Here is an 18,805-nt window from a genome sequence, read left to right as displayed (position 1 = left end):
TATCAACATTAATATTTACATTAATATAAGTACTAGTTTTATATTATTATTAATATAAGTATTATATTATTTATGTAAGTTAGCATAAGCATTAAATATAAGTATATTAAGGTTAATATTAGTATAATGCTGTTTGGGTTTTCAGCTTCCCAAACTGTAATCTAAATAAAACTCTTGCCCATATAAGTACTCAAGCCCAGATATTTCACTCTAGCGTCAAAGAACTAACAACTGTATTAATTCAATGCCATTTATCATTATAGAAATCAAAAATCACAAAGCAAAAATTGTTCATACCTGTTAAGGTGAACACTATCCAAAAATAAAAGGTGAACTTTCATGAGGGTATATGCAGAAAGGAACTCTCGGGTATTGGTGTGACTTCGACTTGGTGCCATCACTCTGAGAACTCCTGTGGTGGTGCCTCAAGGAACGTAAGTAGCTACCATGTGATCCAGCAATCTCGTCTCTCAAAAGACACTCAGAAGAAATCGAAATCAGGAACTCAAAAGAAACATTGGCACCCTCAAATTCACTGAAGCATTATTCACGAAAGGCAAGAAATGTAAGCAAAGTAAATGTTGATGGAGTTAATGAATAGATAAAGGAAAGGCGGGATATGTAACGCCCTGCTATCTGCCACAACACGGGTGAGCCGGAGGATATGTTAACATAAGGAAAGCTTCCAGCCTTCTGATCTGTACAAGATAGAGCATGCTGGAAAAGGCCATGCTGTATAAATTATCACAAGGGTCTAAATCATTGGTGAGTGCCCATTAAGCTTCCTTGCTCTGCCCTTTCCCCCATTTGGCAATAGAGTACTTCTTACAGCCTCTTGTTTTGCTTGCTGCTGCCTTATGTCCCTGCACATTACCAGGATGTAAGAACTTGGAGCTCCTGCAGAGGTAATGCCCTCATCAAAGGCTGCAGTCCCCAGACATTCAGCACCAGTCTCAACTCTTCTTGCTCTTAGACACGCTGAAGTGATGGTGGCCCAATCAGCCTTCTTAAGTGGGACTGTGTCATTGATCCCTTGCTAAGTGGGAACCTATGATTTTAATCCCATGGAAAGTTTTGCCACAGCCACTTTGTTCACGTGTCCATTTTTCCAGCAATTAAGGGTGGCAGCTGACAAGCCTGGCTAATATCAACTGACTGATTCAATTTATCTAATTGGAAATTTACTGCCTCTTTGTGGTAATTGCTTTCTGATAGGTGTTAATGGGTAATGCAAATATCATCAGAATCATAAGTGTGCCTGTATTACCCTCTCATGCTTGTTCCCATATCTCCTTGTCTGCCTAAATCTGCTACCTTCTTGGCCTTGACTGAGGATCTAAGACATGGCTTGTGAGTTCTCACACACTCACACACCACACAGCAATGTTAAATTCAATGGTAAACTGTTCATAGTTGCTGGCTTTTCCTGTTCTATCTGCTACATATCAGAACACTGGAGATTTTCCAGCTCTCCTTTTTGAAAGCATTTTTCATATGCTAATTTTGCAGCCTTTGTGTAAGGCCTGGATCTCACTCTCCACCCCATTCTGTCTCAACTCTCCTGCAAGAGCCATGGTCTCAGAAATCTTCTGGAGTAGCCACATAACTGCTCGCTGCTATTGAAGGCCATACCTCCTTCCCAAGAGGGAACTTGGAACTCTCCCCATTTTACCTGGAGAGGAGGATTTCCATCTGCTGCTGTAGAAATGGGCTGGGATCCCTGCCCCACAAGAAATTCAGTTTAGAACAGTGGCGTCGGAAAAAATCAAAGTTGACAAGAAGGTCAAAAAGACAAGGTCCAAATAAAAGTAACATGATTAGACCAACCAATGGTGTCAAAAAGGTGAGATCTAGAAAAAAATCATGCCTGTGTTTTTGTTCCTAAGAGAGCTGTCCTTATGTGGCTTGCTCACAGTAGTGGGATCCTTTAGACTGAAAATAATAAATAAAATACTAATGGCTATATATATTAAGACTGTGGCCAAATAAAGAGAATAATTCTAAGAAGGATTCAAATAGCAGAGTGGATTTACAGGACAGAATGGGAAATTATAATTATTGAGTATGGATTACACCAACGATGTCAAAATAAGGGGAAAAGAAGGGAAGAAAACAAAACCATAAAGGAAAATTAAAACTCCTGACAGATTGATAAGTGGGACATAGCTTTGCATTAGAAATTAACACATCAGCTTTTCTTGTTTGAATAGAAGTTTTAAGTCTTTGAATAGTTTATAACACTGGTTCTCAGCTTATGAGCCATGACCCCTTTAGGGGTCAAATGAACATTTTACAGGGGTCACCTAAGACCATTAGAAAATCCAATATTTACATTACAAGTTATTCATAACAGTAGCAAAATTACAGTTATGAAATAGAAACAAAAGTAATTTAATGGTTGGGGAGGGGGGTCACCACAGCATGAATGACTCTCTGAAAGGTTAGGAAGCTAGAAACCCACAAGTTAATAGGTTTAAGAAGGTTTGTTTTGTAAGATGCTCCAGAGGCCCTAGCGACCAATAAGGGAGAAGTTTTATTTTAGAAAAATACCTGTTTGCTTTTCTTTCAGACCGGGCAGGATATCCCTGAGACAGTGTCAAAACATACGAGAAGATATGTCTAGGCTAGACAAGGATTACCATCTCCCAACACTACTCTAGCTGCGTATGTAGCCTCCAAGTTCATCAGCTAGGTAGACCTGTGTCTCTACATCTTCCCAAGAGCACTGGATTCAAAAATGAAAAGACACACACACACACACACACACCATTTATATTTTAATATGCCTAACTTGCTCAATGGTTGAACACTTCCAAACCTCCCCATAGCTAGCACACACTCCCCTCCAGCATTCCTGAGTTGACACTTTCTAAATCTATATTTTATTTTTGCTGCCCTGTTTCCTTCTGAACACCCCTCCCAGGGTGCATCTCCATTCCTGCTATCTTACCCTCCTCTCCTTCATGGTGTGGTCCATCCTATACCCGTGGTGGACTCCCTTCTTCTCCCCTCTATTTCTTGCCCAGGAATCCTAAGTTCTGCCTCCAACCCCTGCTCAGCCATTGGCCACTGGCAACTTTATTTCCCAATCAAAGTTAACTGGGGGCAGGTCTCCTTTAGCCTACAAGTGGGACACTGCAAACAGGCTTGCAGCAATTAGCATGAAAACACAAGGCACCACAGAGAGAGACAAAGAGAGAGAGACAAAGAGAGTGAGACAGAGGAGACAGAGACACAGAGACAGACAGAGAGACAGACAGAGACGGGGGAGGGGGGGAGGGATGGAGGGAGGGAAGGAGGAGCCTGTTAAGAGCCAAGGATTCTCAATGCTTGCCTGTGTGTGTGTGTGTGTGTGTGTGTGTGAGAGAGAGAGAGAGAGAGAGAGAGAGAGAGAGAGAGAGAGAGACCTGTTAAGAGCCTAGGATTCTCAATGCTTGCCTGAATTGCTTGCATTGGGGCTTTACTTGGGAACCTTGGGAAGTATCAAGTCTTCTAGTACAGCCATCACTAGAGTTGAAGGTCCATCCTCCCTAAGAGAAACATTACCCCTCACAGGGCTTAGAAACTCAATGAGGGCAGTTCTATTGCAGTGGCCTGCCTTATGAGAACTGTTGCAAGAATCCTCCCTGTGGAGTCTTCTTTGTTCAGCCTAGGCTATGATCTTAGGGAAACAAGTTGTTCCATATAGCTAAGGCTATCACCTGGGCATCTTCTTTTGCCTGTAGTTACTTCTATTAGGTCTTTTAGACACCCAGTTTCTGTTCTTGAAAACTTAGAAGGCCAAATTTGAAAGTTAACTTGGAGTACCCGAAAGTCCCAATATCTGCTTTTCCTTGAGTTCCTTGCTTATGCCCACACATATGCATATCAAAATAAAGAGGTAAATTATCATTTCAAACCTTAGGTTTCAGGAAAGCCTAAAAGACACCCTTAGAAGAGGACAATCACCCATGAGGGTAAGGCTAGACCTCAGGGAAGGATCAACAATCTCCTGAGAACCAGACCATTCCCTCAAGCAATAGGGATGTCTTAATACCTTCTTACAAAGCCCAACTAAGGCAATGATCAACCAACTAACACCCTGATCAAGACTGTCAAATTATTCGTGCATCTTGCTCACTGTTCAATTTTTTGTTGTTATTGTTGTTAAATTATAAGTTCATGTTAGTTGACAAAGCAGGTCAACAACGTGACCAAGCACCTAATTGTGATAATCTCTGTTGGCCACTGGGGAATGCATAGAATTTTATGGTCCCCCATTCTCTTTGCCTGTGATATATCTGAAGAATTAATCATCCCAAGAAAAATTGCCTTAGTCTTTGTCTAACTATTGCCATAATTACTAAAACGTAGCCCCTAAACAAGTAGCTGAATAGATATATACCCTTGATATACCTACCACAGCCAAAACTGGAGGCTTAATTCTTTCTTGCTTTTCCTTTTTTCCCATTATTTTATTTATTTACTAATTTACATCCTGATCATACTGCCCCTCCCTGCTCTTCTCCTAGTCCAGCTTCTTTTTGCTCCTTCATTCCTCCTTTGTTTGTACGTTTATCTCTCTTCCATGCAAAGCAGAAAGTCACTGTTTCAGGGTGATTTTTGGTGACCATTGGATGCCCAGCACCTTAGTCCATGGGTCAAACTCATTTGGGTGGAGAATGTTCCATTAACTCTCAAAGACCTATACTAGTAAGAAATAAAGTAAAATAAAATTTAAATGACCATACTTCCAAGAGAGGAATCAGACTGGAGAGGAAATTTAGAAGCTTTAACAGCAATACTACCCAAAGAATTAGGGATTCTATGAATCATTTAAATAGTGGGATTTCTCATTCATGGTCTGTTTGTTTAATATTAGCCTTAACTGGGATGTTTCCAACTTCACTTTTTTCTAAAGGTTCATTTCTTCTGCTAATTTCAAGTCTCTATATAAGATCTTCTCTGGGACCCCACTTTCTACCCACCTTTACTGTCTCCCACAATTCTTCAAGAAGAGGATTCAGTTACTCAGATGTAGCAGACTGGTTCAAATCCAGAAGAGACCATGACACATTTTTAATATGAGTAAGTTACTGGCCATTAGTTTGCCTTTTCTGCTAGTAACTCTTCAGCCATCATCGTCATCGGGGGACAAGAAGGAATCTGATTCCCACACTAGCATGGCGTTTGATTGAATGTCCCTCTTTCCTAAGCATGAAACTGTAGATCATGCCCATAATCACAGAGACAATGGTAGAAAATTAAACAGCAGCATCAAAAACATCCAGACTGGTGCAGTATTGCAATGACTTGTGGCTAGTAAGCCTTCTGTGGCATAATGGTATGGGAAGCTTAGAATGGCATATAAAAATAAAAGTGATAGTGGACAGCCTTTCACTAACCAAAACCATTTTGGGAAATCATACACTCTGCCAAAACGAATTAATATCTGTCCTCACAGGGGAGAGAGATTTGGCAGAGCAAGGTTGGGAGCAGTAGCTATAGAAAATAAAAGCATTTCATGTGTGTGTCTTTCTTAATTGAGAGTGCTGGATAAAGTGGCTGCTTTTGTTGCTTTCTACCCATCATTGGCTGGGACCATTCTGGGAAGGCACAGATGTTTCACCCCTAGCTTACAATTTGATGCCCACAGATTGACATTCTCCAAAGATTTCCTTTCCTCTAGTGGCTGCTGAATTATTCACTTACCCCAAGTGCTTTCTAAGCCCAGCTTGTCATTATTAAGTGTCCTTTCTGCAATGCCACCCTCTCTCCCTCCATAATAGAACCTTCTCCCCTATTGTCTTCCTCATTTGCAATTCATTCTCCTAATCACCACAGCTTTGTCTGGACTAAAGAGCACCCTGGACTCTTTTCTATATAATTCCTTCTCTTGCTCCAGTTCTGGGAGGGAGAGGCAGCAGCTGACTCACTTCAAAAATCTACTCTTTTTTTTTTTTAATGCATTGTTTCCTGATTGGAAAACACTTTAAATAAAGTGTCCTAAATATACTTAACTGCTCCTTCATTTTAATTTAATATTGGGAGGTTTAAAAAAAAAAAACTTGTTGAGCTTTAACAATAACGCCTTTGGAAGGTTTTTAAATGGTTTCATAATGCTACAGAGTTTGGAAATGTCATAGACTCTGAATTGTTTTATCTGCTTTATTTTTCTACCTTAGACAAACTCTCTCTGCTATGTAGATGTGTATGCATATATATACTTCTATGTACATATTAATTATATGTGTATTATATATATTATTTTATTTTTATTTATATATTTATTATTATATAATTTATGCATTATTGTATAATATTTATTGTAGCAGAATCCAATTAGTCTACTCAGTTTGATCCCCACATCAGTGCATTCCTTGTTACACACCCCACTGTTCTAGGTTCCTGAATGAAAGACACACACAGCCTTTATATTTATACACACCTTAAACAACTCAATGGCTAGACCACTTCCTAACCTCCACATGACTAATCTACTTCCCTCCAATATTCTCAAGTTATTACTTACTAAAATCTATATTTCATCTTTTCTGCCTTAGACCCAATCAGGAAACCCCCACTTCCCCCATTCCTACATGGTGCCTAAGCTCTCTGTGCCACAACGTCTTCAGCAAGGAATTCTTCTTCTTCTCCTCCTCCCATCAGGATGGATCTTCCTCTCCTATCTGTCCCTAGCCCAGGAATCCAAAAAGTCCTGCCTCTTTCTGCCCTGCCCAGCCATTAGCTGTCAGCATCTTCATTTACTAATCAGAACCAAGTGGGGCAGGGTCCCTTCATGTCTTACATGCAGGACACTGCAAACAGATTTTTGGGGAACATAATTAGCATGAGATCACAAGCAGCTACAATTTATACTTATTATTATGTAATATTTATATATGTCATATTTTACATAATACCATATGTATATTTATATATATGTGTGTATATATATATATATATATATATATATATATATACTATGTACATATTAATATATGTGTGTATGCCCCAAGTGGTGGATCTTTTCATTTATTATGTTTACATATATGCACATTTGATTTGAAATAGAAACGCATATATACATATATAAATACATATATGCATATCTTATAGGTATTGCAAACTGATGTTCCCTCCAAAGATCCACAGCTTTGTTGAAGAGTTGGCACACAGAGTGGTGAGATGTTATTGGTTGTCGAGATTTACCATGTTGCACATTAGAGCTAGTTACTGGATTCCTCTGCATCTGACATAGCATCTTCTTTACTGCTGGGTAAACTTTTGGACTGTGCTAACTCAGTAAACCACTAGTTTCTACTGACCCTGCAGAAGTGTTAAGGGTAACAGCTTTGCTGTCACCTCTTACTGGCTGTCAGTACCAACATAGCTGGGATAGGGTTGATGGATGGATCACTTTGATCTGTGACCATAAAAAGTTCATTAAGAATTTCCATAGTAAAACATATCACTCAGGACAACCTGAATCCATGTTCCTTGGCTATGGTCTTGCATACTTGGCTTCAAATAAATGATAACTTCTTTCCTTGAGAGTACGAGCTGTGTTTTCTACCAACAAAATTACATAGACACATGAATACACATGTATACATACTTATACATAAATTATTCGTATCTTTACACAAACACACACACTCATACACCTTGACTGTCATCCTTGATGTAGTTCAAGCACCCACGTTGAACCAGCTCCTCCATACAGGCATAAAATCTCACCTCTCCTCCCCTATGCAAGGACATAAGTGCTGCACCTCTCTCATGCTACTTCCATTTCTCTCTATGACTTCCTGTCACTTAAAGAATAATAATACAATAGCTACCTTTTCTATTTTTTATTTTTTCAAAATGTTTTACTAGCTATTTTCTTCATATACATTTCAAATGCTATCCCCTTTCCTAGTTTCCTCTCCAAAAGTCCCCTATCCCCTTCCTCCCCACTCCCCACCCTACTCCCCAACACACTCACTCCAGCTTCCTGACCCTGGCATTCTCCCATACTAGGGCATATGATCTTCGAAAGACCAAGGGCCTCTCCTCCCATTGATAGCCAACTAGGCCATCCTCTGCAGTAGCTACCTTTTCTTAATCTCCCTTTTCTCTCTAGCTGCAGGTTGATTTCTGATGCTCTATACATAAACCCTCTTAGAGGAGTTGCCTCTCTTCCCTGTCTTGAACACCTTTCATTCCTTCCTTTTCCCGAATTCATGCCAGCAGGCTTGTGTTGCCATCACCACTGAAATTATTCTTGTCAAGGTCACACCGAAAGTCTTGGGTCAATATCAATTTTCACCTTATTTGAGATTACAAACAGTGATTAACACATTTGTTCATAGTTTCTTTTAAAAACCTCTCCTCTGTTTTCTTAGTCCTCCATCTCATTCCGAGTTTCTTGAGACTCTAACCTCACTGTTACTATTGTCTAGTATGACTTATTTAAGCCTGACTTTAGGCCCCAAAGATTTCATCCTTAAATTCCTTGGTACTCTCTGTTTTTTGGGGTGTTTGGTTGGTTGGTTGGTTGGTTGGTTTGGTTTGGTTTGGTTTGGTTTGGTTTGGTTTGGTTTGGTTTGGTTTGTTTGCTTTAAGTTCCATCCAGATGTTGATCACTCCCAATTTTGAAAACAAAACAACATAAAACAAAATCTCTTCAGTCAACCTTCTCCTCTTAATGTTACATTCTCATGTCCATCTGTCTAGTGGATAGATGCTTAATAGAAATGTTGAATTTAACATAACTAACATTAAAATAATGTTATTTCCCCAAATAAGCCTGTTCTACTAACCACCCTATCGGGCTGTCATACCTCCAAACTTCTTTAGAATCATCTTTGAGTTCTTTCTCGCCTTGGCCAGCTCTACTGCAATGTTTTTAGTCCCACCTTGATTACTTATGTAGATTACTACTGTGGCTTCTTAATTTTTCTTCGTAACCCTACCTTCCCTGACTATGAACCTGACAGAGTAGTCATAGTGGTCCTTTATAAAGACCAGAATTCTGATGGAAAAAAAGAAAATGTAAGACAGGCCATTGATGATCAGGACTCTCCAATTGCCTATCATTTCATCATCATAGAAGCCAGAGTCCTTACAGAGGCTTGTAAATACCCATTTCTGAGCTCTCTGACTATATACCCTCTACCCTCCCATTCCCTCCATATGACTACAGTAACCTCCTTACTATTCCTTAATGGGTCAAGCATAACTTCCCTGTCCATACAACACTCTTACATATTCATCCACACAACCAACTCTTTCAGCCTTTGCTGAAATACATTCTTTTCATTGACCCCCCCCCCCCGCCCCAATTCAATCATGCCCCTTTGTTTTTGGCCTATCTTATTTTCCTGTAACATTTGCCACCTAACATAACTAACTCATAACTAACTCTGTAAGGTAATATTCCTTACTGGTCTTTTTCTAATAGAATACAAATTGCAGGAAAACAAAGAACTATTTGGGGGTTCGTTTTCCACCGTGCTACCCCTGTGCCTAGAAAATATCAATCATGTAGTCAGCATCTTATAAAACCATGTTGAATAAAATAAAGATGTAGTTCAATTCTCCCTAGATGAGGACTTACTTCATGCAAAACACTGTACTGGGCACTGTTGAAAAGATGCTGAATGAGCAGAATGCATTCTTGCCCTCATAGAAAGTATTGTAGTCAAGTGTTGATAAATAAAGTTATCCTAGCAAAGAATGCCTGGGAGGCAAGGTTGTCCGAGTCCTAAAGAAGTTTCGTTCTCCCCAATTTACTTTACATGCAGGTTTACTGATGCTTGAAATCCCACAATTAAAGATTAAGTATTCTGCACTCCTATGACCTTGAGCAAAGTATTTAACATCTATAAGTCCTGCATGTTGTATTTGCATTATGGGATAATAGTACCCAACTCCTGGCTTGTTGTGAAGACTAAATGAGTTAATCCTTTTTAAAAGGTCCAGTGCCATCTCGCGAATGTAATAAACAGGAGTGAATATAAGCTATTATATCCATATTCCCGAATCAAAATCCTTATCCTTAGAAAAATGCAAAATCATTTTATAGCGATAATGGGTGTTTTCAAAAACCAAATGGGCCAACTGCTAACACCATGCACACATGGTTTAAGACCAGAAGAAAGAGAAATAAGCATGTTGATCTTATTCATCATCATTCTCTAAATGAGTCTGCTTTTGTTGACCAGTTTTCTACCAATTAATTTAGCAAGACCCAGGAAAAGAAAAATCACTGAAAGAAAGGACACAGCACCTTCTTAGAAGCAATGGACAGGGTTTTCTTTATGTACTTCTTTTCATTCTTAAATTCATTTATTAACAAGACTAAGGACCCCAAGAGGGATGGCAGTTTCCCTGGAAACCTTAAGGTGTAATGAAAAACAGTTGGATACTTCACTACTTCCAGTAAGGTTAGAACATAATGAAGTCAGGGTACTAATAAAATAAACTAAAATTTAAAGATTTATTCATATCTGAGACACTGATAGTTAGAAGCTAACAGAGGGAGTTGTGAGAAAAAAATAAAATAGAGAAAGTAAGGTCAAGGGTACTGATGAGAGGGACAGTGCAGGGAAGAAGATAGACTGTATAAAAATAACTGTCCTGACAGGGAGGAAGATGTTCTGAAGAGACCCATTGGCCTCTCACATTTTTATAATTTTTCCTTCTTTAAAAATTGTTGTTGCTGATCAGGGCACAAGTCCCTTCCAGTCCACTCCAGCACCGGGGTTCCTGGCCCAGGGAGTCTCCAGACACCCACAAGGACCCACACAGGATCCCCCATGGGATCCTAAGACCTCTGGTGAGTGGAACACAGCGCCTGCTCCTATCCAATCGCACAGGACCTGAGACTGCATTAATTAAGGAAGAAGAAAATTCAGCCTGATCAGGGGCACAAGTCCCTTCCAGTCCACTCCAGCACTGGAGTTCCTTGCATTCGGAGTTTCTGGACACCCCCAAGTTCCTCACAGGACCCTCCACGGGATCTTAAGACCTCTGGTGAGTGGAACACAACTTCTGCCAGGAGGCAGGTTCAAACACCACATATCTGGGCACCTTACCTGCAAGAGGAGAACTTTCCTGCAGAGAGTACTCTGACCACTGAAACTAAGGAGAGAGCTAGTCTCCCATGTCTGCTGATAGAGGCTAACATAATCACCTGAGGAACAAGCTTTAACCAAAGACAACTATAACAACTAGCTCCAGAGATTACCAGATGTCAAAAGGCAAACGTAAGAATCCTACTAACAGAAATCAAGAGCACTGAACATCATCAAAACACAGCACTCCCACCCCACCCAGTCCTGGGTACCCCAACACAACCAAAAAGCTAGACCCAGATTTAAAGCATATCTCATGATGATGGTAGAGGACATAAAGAAGGACCTTAATAACTCACTTAAAGAAATGCAGGAGAACACAGCTAAACAGGTAGAAGACCTCAAAGAGGAAACACAAAAATCCCTTAAAGAATTTCAGGAAAACACGAACAAAAAGGTAATGGAATTGAATAAAACCATCCAAGACCTAAAAAGGGAAGTAGGCACAATAAAGAAAACCCAAAGTGAGGCAACGCTGGAGATAGAAACCCTAGGAAAGAAATCTGGAACCATAGATGCGAGCATCAGCAACAGAATACAAAAGATGGAAGAGAGAATCTCAGGTGCAAAAGATTCCATAGAGAACATCGGCACAACAATCTAAGAAAATGGAAAATGCAAAAAGATCCTAACTCAAAACATCCAGAAAATCCAGGACACAATGAGAAGACCAAACCTACAGATAATAGGAGTGGATGAGAATGATGATTTTCAACTTAAAGGGCCAGCAAATATCTTCAACAAAATTATAGAAGGAAACTTCCCAAACCTAAAGAAAGAGATGTCCATGAACATACAAGAAGCCTACAGAACTCCAAATAGACTGGACCAGAAAAGAAATTCCTCCCGACACATAATAATCAGAACAACAAATGCACTAAATAAAGATAGAATACTAAAAGCAGTAAGGGAGAAAGGTCAAGTAACATATAAAGGCAGGCCTATCAGAATCACACCAGACTTTTCATCAGAGACTATGAAAGCCAGAAGAGCCTGGACAGATGTTATACAGACACTAAGAGAACACAAATGCCAGCCCAGGCTACTATACGTGGCCAAACTCTCAATTACCATAGATGGAGAAACCAAAGTATTCCACAACAAAACCAAATTCACACAATATCTTTCTACGAATCCAGCCCTTCAAAGGATAATAACAGAAAAAAAACAATACAAGGACGGAAATCACGCCCTAGAAAAAGCAAGAAAGTAATCCCTCAACAAACCAAAAAGAAGACAGCCACAAGAACAGAATGCCAACTCTAATAACAAAAATAAAAGGAAGCAACAATTACTTTTCCTTAATATATCTTAATATCAATGGACTCAATTCCCCAATAAAAAGACATAGACTAACAGACTGGCTACACAAACAGGACCCAACATTCTGCTGCTTACAGGAAACCCATCTCAGGGAAAAAGACAGACACTACCTCAGAATGAAAGGCTGGAAAACAATTTTCCAAGCAAATGGTCTGAAAAAACAAGCTGGAGTAGCCATTCTAATATCGAATAAAATTGACTTCCAACCCAAAGTTATCAAAAAAGACAAGGAGGGGCACTTCATACTCATCAAAGGTAAAGTCCTCCAAGAGGAACTCTAAATTCTGAATATCTATGCTCCAAATCCAAAAGCAGCTACATTCATTAAAGACACTTTAGTAAAGTTCAAAGCAAACATTGCACCTCACACAATAATAGTGGGAGACTTCAACACACCACTTTCATCAATGGACAGATTGTGGAAACAGAAATTAAACAGGGACACAGTGAAACTAACAGAAGTTATGAAACAATGGACTTAACAGATATCTACAGAACATTTTACCCTAAAAAAAAGGATATACCTTCATCTCAGGACTCCAAAATTGGCTATATAATTGGTCACAAAACAGGCCTGAACAGATACAAAAATTTTGAAATTTTCACATGTATCCTATCAGACCACCATGGACTAAGGCTGATCTTCAATAACAACATAAATAATGGAAAGCCAATATTCACGTGGAAACTGAACAACACTCTTCTCAATTATATCTTGGTAAAGGAAGGAATAAAGAAAGAAATTAAAGATTTTTTAGAGTTTAATGAAAAGGAATCCACAACATACCCAACCCTATGGGACACAATGAAAGCATTTCTAAGAGGGAAATTCATAGCTCTCAAGGCCTCCAAAAAGAAACTGGAGAGAGCACACACTAGCAGCTTGACAACACATCTAAAAGCTCTAGAAAAATAAGGAAGATAATTCACCCAAGAGGAGTAGACAGCAGGAAATAATCAAACTCAGAGGTGAAATCAACCAAGTGGAAACAAGAAGAACTATTCAAAGAATTAACCAAATGAGGAGTTGGTTCTTTGAGAAAATCAACAAGATAGATAAACCCTTAGCTAGACTCACTAGAGGGCACAGGGACAGCATCCTAATTAACAAAATCAGAAATGAAAAGGGAGCCATAACAACAAATCCTGAAGAAATCCAAAACACCATCAGATCCTTCTAAAAAGGCTATACTCAACAAAACTGGAAATCCTGGACGAAATGGACAAATTTCTGGACAGATACCAGGTAAAAAGTTAAATCATGATCAAGTTAATGATCTAAACAATCCCATTTCCCCTAGAAGCAGTCATTAATATTCTCCCAACCAAAAAAAGCCCAGGACCAGATGGGTTTAGTGCAGAGTTCTACCAGACCTTCAAAGAAGATCTAATTCCAGTTCTGCACAAACTATTCCACAAAATAGAAGTAGAAGGAACTCTACCCAACTCATTCTATGAAGCCACAATTACTCTGATACCTAAACCACAGAAAGATCCAACAAAGATAGAGAACGTCATACCAATTTCCCTTATGAATATCGATGCAAAAGTCCTCAATAAAATTCTCACTAACCGATTCCAAGAACACATTAAAGCAATCATCCATCCTGACCAAGTAGGTTTTATTCCAGGGATGCAGGGATGGTTTAATATATGGAAATCCATCAATGTAATCCATTATGTAAACAAACTCAAAGACAAAAACCACATGATCATCTTCTTAGATGCAGAAAACGCATTCAACAAGATACAACACCCATTCATGATAAAAGTCTTGGAAAGATCAGGAATTCAAGGCCCATACCTAAACATGATAAAAGCAATCTACAGCAAACCAGTAGCCAACATCAAAGTAAATGGTGAGAAGCTTGAAGCAATCCCACTAAAATCAGGGACTAGACCAGACTGCCCACTTTCTCCCTACCTACTCAACATAGTACTTGAAGTCCTAGCCAGAGCATTTCAACAACAAACTGAGATCAAGGGGATACAAATGGGAAAAGATGAAGTCAAAATATCACTTTTTGCAGATGATATGATAGTATATATAAGTGACACTAAAATTTCCACCAGAGAACTCCTAAACCTGATAAACAGCTTCGGTGAAGTAGCTGGATATAAAATTAACTCAAACAAGTCAATGGCCTTTTTCTACACAAAGAATAAACAGGCTGAGAAAGAAATTAGGGAAACAACACCCTTCTCAATAGTCACAAATAATATAAAATATCTTGGCGTGACTCTAACTAAGGAAGTGAACGATCTGTATGATAAGAACTTCAAGTCTCTGAAGAACGAAATTAAAGAAGATCTCAGAAGATGGAAAGATCTCCCATGCTCATAGATTGGCAGGATCAACATTGTCAAAATGGCTATCTTGCCAAAAGCAATCTACAGACTCAATGCAATCCCCATCAAAATTCCAACTCAATTCTTCAACGACTTAGAAAGAGTAATCTGCAAATTCATCTGGAATAACAAAAACCCTAGGATAGCAAAAACTCTTCTCAAGGATAAAAGAACCTCATGCCTGACCTAAAGCTTTACTACAGAGCAATTGTGATAAAAACTGCATGGTACTGGTATAGCGACAGACAAGTAGACCAATGGAATAGAATTGAAGACCCAGAAATGAACCCACACACCTATGGTCAGTTGATCTTCGACAAGGGAGCTAAAACCATCCAGTGGAAGAAAGACAGCATTTTCAAAAAATGGTGCTGGCACAACTGGTTGTTAACATGTAGAAGAATGCGAATCGATCCATTCCTATCTCCTTGTAATAAGGTCAAGTCTAAGTGGATCAAGGAACTTCACATAAAACCAGAAACACTGAAATTTATAGAGGAGAAAGTGGGGAAAAGCCTCGAAGATATGGGCACAGGGGGAAAATTCCTGAATAGAACAGCAATGGCTTGTGCTGTAAGATCGAGAATTGACAAATGGGACCTCATGAAACTGCAAAGCTTCTGCAAGGCAAAAGACACCTTCAATAAGACAAAAAGGCTACCAACAGATTGGGAAAGGATCTTTACCTATCCTAAATAGGATAGGGGACTAATATCCAATATATATAAAGAGCTCAAGAAGGTGGACTCCAGAAAATCAAATAACCCCATTAAAAAATGGGGCTCAGAGCTAAACAAAGAATTCTCACCTGAGGAATACCAAATGGCTGAGAAACACCTGAAAAAATGTTCAACATCCTTAATCATCAGAGAAATGCAAATCAAAACAACCCTGAGATTCCATCTTACACCAGTCAGAATGGCTAAGATCAAATTTCAGGTGACAGCAGATGCTGGCAAGGAAGTGGAGAAAGAGGAACACTCCTCCATTATTGGTGGGATTGCAAGCTTGTACAACCACTCTGGAAATCAGTGGGGCGGTTCTTCAGAAAATTGGACATAGTACTACCGGAGTATCCCACAATACCTCTCCTGGGCATATATCCAGAAGATGTCCCAACCAGTAAGTAGGACACATGCTCCACAAGTTCAAAACAGCCTTATTTATAATAGCCAGAAGCCGGTAAGAACCCAGATGCCCCTCAACAGAGGAATGGATACAAAAAATATGGTACATTTACACGATGGGGTACTACTCAGCTATTAAAAAGAATGAATTTATGAAATTCCTAGGCAATGGATGGACCTGGAGGGCATCATCCTGAGTGAGGTAACCTAATCACAAAAGAACTCAAAAGATATGTACTCACTGAAGTGGATATTAGCCCAGAAACTTAGTATACCAACATATAAGATACAATTTGCAAAACACATGAAACTGAAGAACGAAGACCAAAGTGTGGACACTTTGCCCCTTCTTAGAATTGGAAACAATAACCCATGGAAGGAGTTACAGAGACAAAGTTTGGAGCTGAGACAAAAGGATGGACCATCTAGAGACTGCCATATCCAGGGATCCATCCCATAATTAGCCTCCAAATGATGACACCATTGCTTACACTAGCAAGCGTTTGCTTAAAGGACCCTGATATAGCTGTCTCTTGTGAGACTAGGCCGGGCCTAGCAAACACAGAAGTGGATGCTCACAGTCAGCTATTTGATGGATCACAGGGTCCCCAATGGAGGAGCTAGAGAAATTATCCAAGGAGCTAAAGAGATCTGCAACCCTGTAGGTGCAACAACATTATGAACTAACCAGTATCCCAGAGCTCTTGACTATAGCTGCATATGTATCAAAAGATGGCCTAGTCGGCCATCACGGGAAAGAGAGGCCCATTGGACACAGAAACTTTATATGCCCCAGTACAGGGGAATGCCAGGGCCACAAAATGGGAATGGGTGGGTAGGGAAGTGAGGGGGGGGGGAATGGGAGACTTTTGGGATAGCATTGGAAATGTAATTGAGGAAAATATGTAATAAAAAAAATTTATAAAAAAAATGTTGTTAAGGTCTCCAATGTAGGAGCTAGAGAAAGTACCCAAGAGCTGAAGGGATCTGCAACCCTATAGGTGGAACCACAATATAAACTAATCAGTACCTCCAGAACTCATGTCTCTAGCTGCATATGTAACAGAAGGTAGCCTAGTAGGCCATCACTGGGAAGAGAAGCCCCTTGCTCTAGCAAACTTCATATGCCCCAGTACAGGGAACTCCAGGGCTAAGAAGTGGGAGTGGGTGGATATGGGAGCAGGGCAGGGGGAGGGTGTAGGGGACTTTTGGGATAGCATTTGAAATGTAAATGAAGGAAATATCTAAAAAATTGTTCTTAAATCTTTTATTACTTTATTTTAGAAAAACAAACGTTTATCATTAGTGTACTATAAATTTGATGACTTAATGTTAAGATTTTTAAAAATGCATTAAGATTATGTTATCATTCAATCCACTTCTCACCTATACCCTTTTGCCTCCTGCTTGCATTATACCCTATTTTAAAGCCACTGAGTCCACTTTGGGCTGCTGGTATATAGCTGGGTGTAACACCACCCACCAGCACTTAAGCAGCCTACCACAGATCACATAGCTGAAGAAAAATGATATACTCTCTATGGCAACAGCCACCACTGATTTTCAAAAATCTTTATTAGTGCAAATTAATTTTTAGCAATGGTCATTTTCATGTCTGAACTTATTCATAGTTGCTATGCCCTACTTTTTTTTTTTAATTTCTTTTTACAAAAAGAGCAAACAAACAAAAATCATGATAGGTATTATATTTGGTAAGTAAAAGTCAGGTCTCAGAAAAAGCTCAAAGGATTTATTGAGCCACAAATACGCCCCAGCTTCTTTAACGTATTTTTATACGATTTTATTTCTACAACATGCCTAAGAGTTACATGTTGTCTTCATTTTACAGTCCAGGAAGCAAAGGTTTGGCGACAGTAAACTGTCCTAAATCATAAACAGTAAGCAATAGAAAGACTGGAGCCAAAGTGAAGGTTCTCTCTGTAAACCCCAGTTCTCCAAGTCAAGCCTTACTTTTTGCAAAGTGCGGGTTTTGAAGCATGCAATGTGGACCCAGAGGCACCGAGTACTAGAGTCTAAAACTGTCAGTTACCAGTGTGTCCTGCAGCCGTTTAGAGATTTGAAATGACCAGATGGATCAACACAGACTAGCATCCAAGTTTGCCTGTCTCCTGCATCCCAGGAAAGACTCCTACCATCGATTCCACATCACAGAGAAATCCATCAGACCTCTTCTTGAAAGCAGGTCTCAGAGGGCCAAAGAGAGAGAATCTGAGTACTCTTGCTTCCTGGGGGTCGGGGAGGAGAATGAAGAAGACTCATCTGATTAACATTTAATCCTGGAGCAATTGCAGACAACCTCACCTGCATTCATGCTGCCATGGCTGGCCCTGGTTCATCAAGAAACCAGTACAGGTGTCACAGCCGGGGGTCACAGTCTGGTGTGCCTAGAGAAGAAAGGCTATCTATATCCTAGCTGGGCCCCTCTTCCACTTGTGCTTATAATCTGACCTTGCTTTCCTTCCACTTTAATCAGTTAGTAATTCTGAATCATAAAAAGCACAGTCAGTGATGAGGACTTACACGCATAAAGATCAAGGTCTAGTCAGAGATGAAGTTTGTGTTGCAGAAGCTTCGGTTAGCCCAGAAAAATGGAACCATGTCCTCTTCTAACCCGACACACTTCCTGGATTATGGCATAAACGAGGAAAGAGTGCAGAGAGAGAGAGATTGTCTAAACCACCCTAAAAATCTAATAAGGATTTGCTGGAGAGTTATTTTGTTGTCATTTGCTTGCTCTTCTTTTTGTTTTGGGTTTGTTTTGTGGGGCTGGAGGGGGCGGGGTGGCAGTATTCTAAATCATGTTTCTTGTTTCACTAAGGAGGAAGAGAGACTATCAAAAGAGTTCGGCTGGTTAAAACCAGCTAGGGACGGATTTCTTCCTGA

Source organism: Mus caroli, unplaced genomic scaffold, assembly GCF_978045245.1.
Source record: "Mus caroli unplaced genomic scaffold, Mus_caroli_1 scaffold_10, whole genome shotgun sequence".
In the NCBI taxonomy this organism is placed as follows: Eukaryota; Metazoa; Chordata; class Mammalia; order Rodentia; family Muridae; genus Mus; species Mus caroli.
This window is presented reverse-complemented; position numbering follows the sequence as displayed.